General features: G+C 42.5%; 1 non-coding gene across 1 annotated transcript; it reads right to left on the bottom strand.

The window, feature by feature from the left end:
* Positions 1-2,449: 2,449 nt before the first annotated feature.
* LOC138360771 (5S ribosomal RNA) lies at positions 2,450-2,568 on the bottom strand. Its single transcript, XR_011226637.1, has one exon. It is a non-coding gene; the product is annotated as a 5S ribosomal RNA (ribosomal RNA).
* Between the last annotated feature and the right edge of the window lie 3,780 nt (positions 2,569-6,348).

Genomic DNA, 6,348 nt, shown 5'->3' with positions numbered 1-6,348 from the left:
GAGATTCAAGTAGACAATCAACTTTCAAACATTAATAATAACATTTATATTGATTTCATTTGGAATGTGTACATAACAAACAAACAAACAAAACAAAATTATAGGGGATATTCAGCATCACTTGGAATATTAACCAATCATATAAATCCAATATATATTTTATATTTTACTTTAAGCGAGGAATTCATATTCTATCAATTTTTAATCATACAAATGAACAAAAGCAATTCTTCACTAGACGTAACGAATGAATAAATGATCAAGGTTTTAATGTGTTTCATGAATAAATATATATATATATATATATATATATATATATATATATATATATATATATATATATATATATATATAATATAATATAATATAATATATTATAATACTTGTGAACCAGAATATGTTTGAGCAGCAGCGATCGTGCCATTGGCCGAAGTGCAACAATTCAAATAATTTAAAGGGCCTGCTCGGGTATATAAGAGAGGCTGGGAGACTGGGGCCGGTGGTGGGTGATGGGTGATGAGTGATGGTGTGGTGTGGTGTGGTGTTGTTAAGAGTTGATTTACGGCCAGCCAGCCAGCTGCAGCCAAGGCAGGGCAGGGCAAGGCAAGGCAAGGCAAGGCAATAACAGGACAGGACAGCCAAGGCAAGGCAAGGCAAGGCAAGGCAAGCAGGCGGGCGGGCGGGCGGGCGGGCGGGCGGGCGGGCAGCCAGCCAGCCAGCCAGCCAGCCAGCCAGCCAGCCAGCCAGCCAGCCAGCAGGCAGGCAGGCAGGCAGGCAGGCAGGCAGGCAGGCAGGCAGGCAGCCAGGCAGCCAGCCAGTCAGCCAACCAGCCAGCCAGCCAGCCAGCCAGCCAGGCAGGCAGCAGCCAGCCAGCCAGCCACTCCCACTTTGTATTTATATGCATTCAATTTATATTCAAACATTATATATGTTAAGGGCCTAGTTTTAGTGTTTATTTTAAAAATGACAAACATCGAGTCGTTTTACCAGTCCTTTAGCGTTAACGGTGATGCATTTTAAAACTGAACAGAAATCACCTTTTCTGGATATATCAAATATCGAATCCGCTTAATGTGCCTACAATTCAATCATTCAAAAAATACATAATTTACATCATGCCTTTTCATAGAACAGACAATAAGATTTGAGACAATAAGAACTTTAGTTTTATAACTAAAGTTGCACAATTATACCAACTCTATGGTGGCTGGGTGGTAAGGTGTGTGGCTGGTGTTTTGGAAGTCGCGAGTTCAAACGACCCAATGGGAGTTTTTTTTTTTTTTTTATGCCATACAATCTTCCTAGTACTATTATGTAGGTGTGTGTGTGTGTGTTTTTATTCATTCTTTGGTTTTATAGATGACATACATATTGACTCCTTTTACCGGTCCTTAATTAGGCTCTGGGGAAGCAATGGTGGTGGTGGTGGTGGTGCATTTAAAACTAAACCAAAAATCACCAGTTCTGGACGCGTCAAATATCATATCCGCTTAATGTGTCTACAACCTAATTACTTAAAACTACACTATTTAATTCATTCATATCACGTGCATATTGGTCATTATGCTCATACAACCGACATAACAATTTATTTTCATTATTAGAATCATACATTTCATCAAGTAATACAGATACAAAGAGATTTTCTTTCTGAGAAGACCGTTAGTATTGGCTGGCTGGCAGGCAGGCAGGCAGGCATTTGAGGGTTATTATTTCGCCTGTTGATTGGGGGGAGGGTTGATGTGTTAGGGGGTTTTCGGTTAGGTGTGGTGGTGGTGATTGGTGGTGATTGGTGGTGGTGGTGATTGGTGGTGATTGGTGGTGAGTAGTGGTGGTGGTGGTGGTGGTAGTAGGTGGGAGGGGGGGGGGGGGAAGGGGAATGATGGTCTGTGGATTCCTTCTCCGTACCCCTTACATATAAGCAAAAACATGCCTTCCTGTGGGTATAGAAACATTAACACAAATTATATCAGTAACTGATATTGTAGCCTTTTAAACAGAAAAGATTTGTACATACAAATACTTTTAAATTATCATTTATTTGTGGAAATGGCATTTACGTCATTAAATTGATACCTCAGCATCAAGTGTCCTGCAGTGGTCCAGTGGTAAAGTGTATATAAGTGATGCGTATTCTTGGAGTTGCGAGTTCAAACCCGGATTAAGCTATATATATATATATATATATATATATATATATATATATATATATATATATATATATATATAATATATATACAACATGTTTTGTTTTGGTTGTTTGTTTTTGTATAAAGCCTCACACACTATATTAAGCGAGTTTGTTTTAAACATGACATACATATTAATTCATTTTACCAGGCCTTATTCCACACAACTCCGTGAATTTCCCGTGGAGCCAGCCAGCCAGCCAGCCAGCCATTCAAACAAAAACAAACGAAACAAAACAAAACAAAACAAAAAACATTATTGCCAACAGCATTTGGTGTTCCCAGGCGGTCACCCATCCAAGTACTAACCAAACCCAACGTTGCTTAACTTCGCTGATCGGACGAGAAGCGGTGTTCTCAACGTGGTATGGCCGTTGGCATGAGACTGCCTACACATTGTGGCTAATAACCAACTCTTTTTAGTCATCACGGCAGGATACGGACCTTCTTGTGGTGTCTTAATGGTAATTGTATCCTAACATATTTTTGTCTCCTTGGCATGGATATTTAACATCGTTTATTCAGTCTTGGGTTTATGTTCTTTCGCCATTTACAGACATTTTACATCTACCTACTTCCTCAGCCTACCCTGCCAATTTCTAATGAATTTGTGGATTTTCTTTTGTAATACATACATGTGTGTGCTCATCTGCTCTTCAGTTTTTATGATATTTGTCTCATCTGTCCTGCTTTATGATACTTTTACAAAGAACATGAACAAATGCTTCTATTTTAGAGAAGATATGGGATCCAGGTTTCGGAGCCGTAAAACCAACCGTCGTGATTGGTGGACGAGTTGCCAGGTTGCAGCTTCTGTACCGTGCCGGCACATAAATAGGTTCGGCTCAAGCGGCGGCAGCATCATTCCCCCGTGACTGTCTGAGCGTCTCTCATCACCTTGGTTATCTCATCATCATCATGGTAGAAGCAAAGCCTACCAAGAAGGCTGCGGCTGCTGCTGCTGTGGTGGCCACCACCAGGAAACCTCGCGTCCAGGTTGCTCACCCGAAAACTAGTCAAATGGTTCTAGCCGCGGTCGCAGCACTCAAAGACCGTAAGGGCTCGTCTCTACAAGCAATCAAGAAGTACGTTGTTGCCAACAACAAAGTCGAGGCTGCCAAGATCGCCATTTACATCCGAAGATTTCTCAAGAAAGCAGTGGCTGACGGCATTCTTGTTCAGACCAAGGGAAGTGGAGCTAGTGGATCATTCAAGCTGGCCGTAGCAGAGAAGAGGGCCGTTCTAACTCCCAAGAAAGCCACCACAACCAAGAAACCATCTACAGCAGCAAAGAAGGCCGTGGTAACTCCCAAGAAAGCCGCCACAAGCAACAAACCACCTACAGCCTTGAAAAAGAAGCAGCAGCAGCAGCAGCTTGTTGTTGGGAACAAAAAGCCCAAAATAAAGAGAGCTTCAAAATCTCCCAAACCACCCAAGGCAAAGAAAGCTGTCAAGAAAACAACAAAGGCAAAATAAACGACGACATGCAAGCAGCATGAATACACATGACAATAAACATCCAGGCCTCCCCCCTCAGTGGAGGGGCCTCATATGATTCCAAAAAGAGTTTAGTTTTGTAGACAAATAAATCATTACTTTTGGGGTAGATTTACTCTGTATATATATATATATATATATATATATATATATATATATATATATATATATATATATATATATATTATATATATATATATATATATATATACACACATACATGGGTGAGGTGATATGGTACCAAAGTTTTTGGTGAGGTGATTGACATTTACACAAGATAAAACACGAACCAATGGGAATAAAAACATAAGAATGGAAGTAACTGCAGAAGGCCTATTGGCCCATAACACAAGCACTTCCTCTTGATGCTTCTATATTGGTTCGGAGTCTTGAAGCTATAATATATATATATATATATATATATATATATATATATATATATATATATATATATATATATATATATATATATATATATATATATATATATATATATGCACACAAAACTAAATAGTCTTGTTAGACAAATTGCCCCTATTAGAGGCAAGTTGACTAACAAGCCGAATGACTGCAATTGTTTTGAATTTGAGTTAAATCTAACATAGAAATGTAATCAAACCTAACCTAACCTATGCTAACCCAAGCTAAGCTAACCTAACCTAACCTAAGCTAACCCAAGCTAAGCTAAGCTAACCTAACCTAACCTAACCTAACCTAACCTAAGCTAAGCTAACCTAACCTAACCTAACCTAACCTAACCTAACCCAGCAATTCATGATCTTAATATAATACTGTTAATTGGATAAACCAATTTGGAAAGAAATGTTCGAAAATAACAAAATTAACTGTGCTTGTTAGGAAAATTGGGCCTTGCATACTTGTCCCAATAGTGTGGTTCTCGCTTTTAGGTACGACATAAACGTATACCTAAGTTGAGAGAGAAAAAGATTCGCACTCAAACATGCATATCGATTGCCAGTCCTGAATTCTGGGTAGATATTCGTGTCCTCCCTTTTCATTTACCATCATTTGGATACTATCAAAACAGCTCTGAGAAGGATAAAATGAATAAAACGGGTAGCTCACTCATGTAAAAAGGAAGAGTTGGGAAAGATCTCTCTCTCTCTCTCTCCCCCTCACCCCCCCCCCCCACCAATGATCCTGCTCTGCTAGTATATAACGTAACAAACCTTCCCCCCCCCCCTCCCTCCCCAATCAGAGTCCCTTTAAGCATGCGAGGATAAAAAATAGATTTCATAAGACCCAATGTGCTAGCTGATATCAAAACAATTTATGTTATCGTCTATTAAGCCCTTCAGTAAAAAAGTATAGGGACCTAATTAGGTCCCGTTTTGAGGTGGTGGTGGGTGGAATCGATGGATTAGCCAAGCTCTTATCCGCCGAATCCGTAGAGGGTACGACCCTGGCGCTTCAGAGCGTACACCACGTCCATGGCAGTGACGGTCTTCCTCTTGGCGTGTTCCGTGTAGGTTACAGCATCACGGATGACGTTCTCGAGGAACACCTTCAGGACGCCACGGGTCTCTTCGTAGATGAGACCCGAAATACGCTTCACGCCGCCACGACGAGCTAAGCGACGAATAGCGGGCTTGGTGATGCCCTGGATGTTGTCACGTAGCACCTTACGATGACGCTTGGCGCCACCCTTTCCGAGTCCCTTGCCTCCCTTGCCGCGTCCAGTCATGGTGTTGAAGTTGTGTGAATCGAATTGACGAATGCCCGCACGATTTCCCGACTATATCCCATCAAGCGGACGTACTAGTAGCATTGCAACTCCTGCCTGCCCTTACTTTACGCTTGTGGTCGAGTAGACACGGCTTTCTCACAACGCTTTCAAAACTGCAGTTGCCTACTCGTCTGTTTCACGTCCCTGTGAAATGACTTTTGCACAAATCCAAAAAATAGAGCAAAATCAGCGATAATAGTGATTGAGGTGAGCCGCCTGTTGGCTGCAGCCAGAGGAAGGAGGGGAGGGGCAACGGGGTGACGTAGGCGAGTCGAGCAGCCAATGGCGCTCGAGCAAGCGCCTCGAGACGGCGTATATAAGCAAAAATTTTTCGGCGCCGGCCATCACAAACCACAGTTGTTCACCATGGCTCGCACCAAGCAGACTGCTCGCAAGTCCACGGGAGGCAAGGCTCCTCGTAAGCAGCTGGCCACCAAGGCAGCACGCAAGTCTGCTCCTGCCACAGGGGGTGTGAAGAAGCCTCACCGTTACAGGCCCGGAACGGTCGCCCTGCGTGAGATCCGTCGTTACCAGAAGAGCACCGAGTTGCTCATCAGGAAACTTCCCTTCCAGCGTCTGGTGCGCGAGATTGCCCAGGACTTCAAGACCGATCTTCGCTTCCAGTCGTCTGCCGTCATGGCTTTACAGGAGGCATCCGAGGCTTACCTGGTCGGTCTCTTCGAGGACACTAACCTCTGTGCCATCCACGCCAAGCGTGTCACCATCATGCCAAAGGACATTCAGCTTGCTCGCCGTATCCGTGGAGAGCGTGCATAAGCTAAATCGACCACCCTAGTATACACCAAACTCGGCCCTTCTCAGGGCCAAAATATCCTTCTAAGGAGATTTCAGACATTCCTAGCATAATTTAGGTGTCATACATACATGTGATATCAATAAATCAAGTCATTTGTA

The sequence above is a fragment of the Procambarus clarkii genome, unplaced genomic scaffold (assembly GCF_040958095.1).
Source record: "Procambarus clarkii isolate CNS0578487 unplaced genomic scaffold, FALCON_Pclarkii_2.0 HiC_scaffold_116, whole genome shotgun sequence".
NCBI classification, from domain to species: Eukaryota; Metazoa; Arthropoda; class Malacostraca; order Decapoda; family Cambaridae; genus Procambarus; species Procambarus clarkii.
The sequence above is the reverse complement of the archived record's forward strand: the minus strand, read 5'-3'. Positions and strand labels throughout refer to the sequence as shown.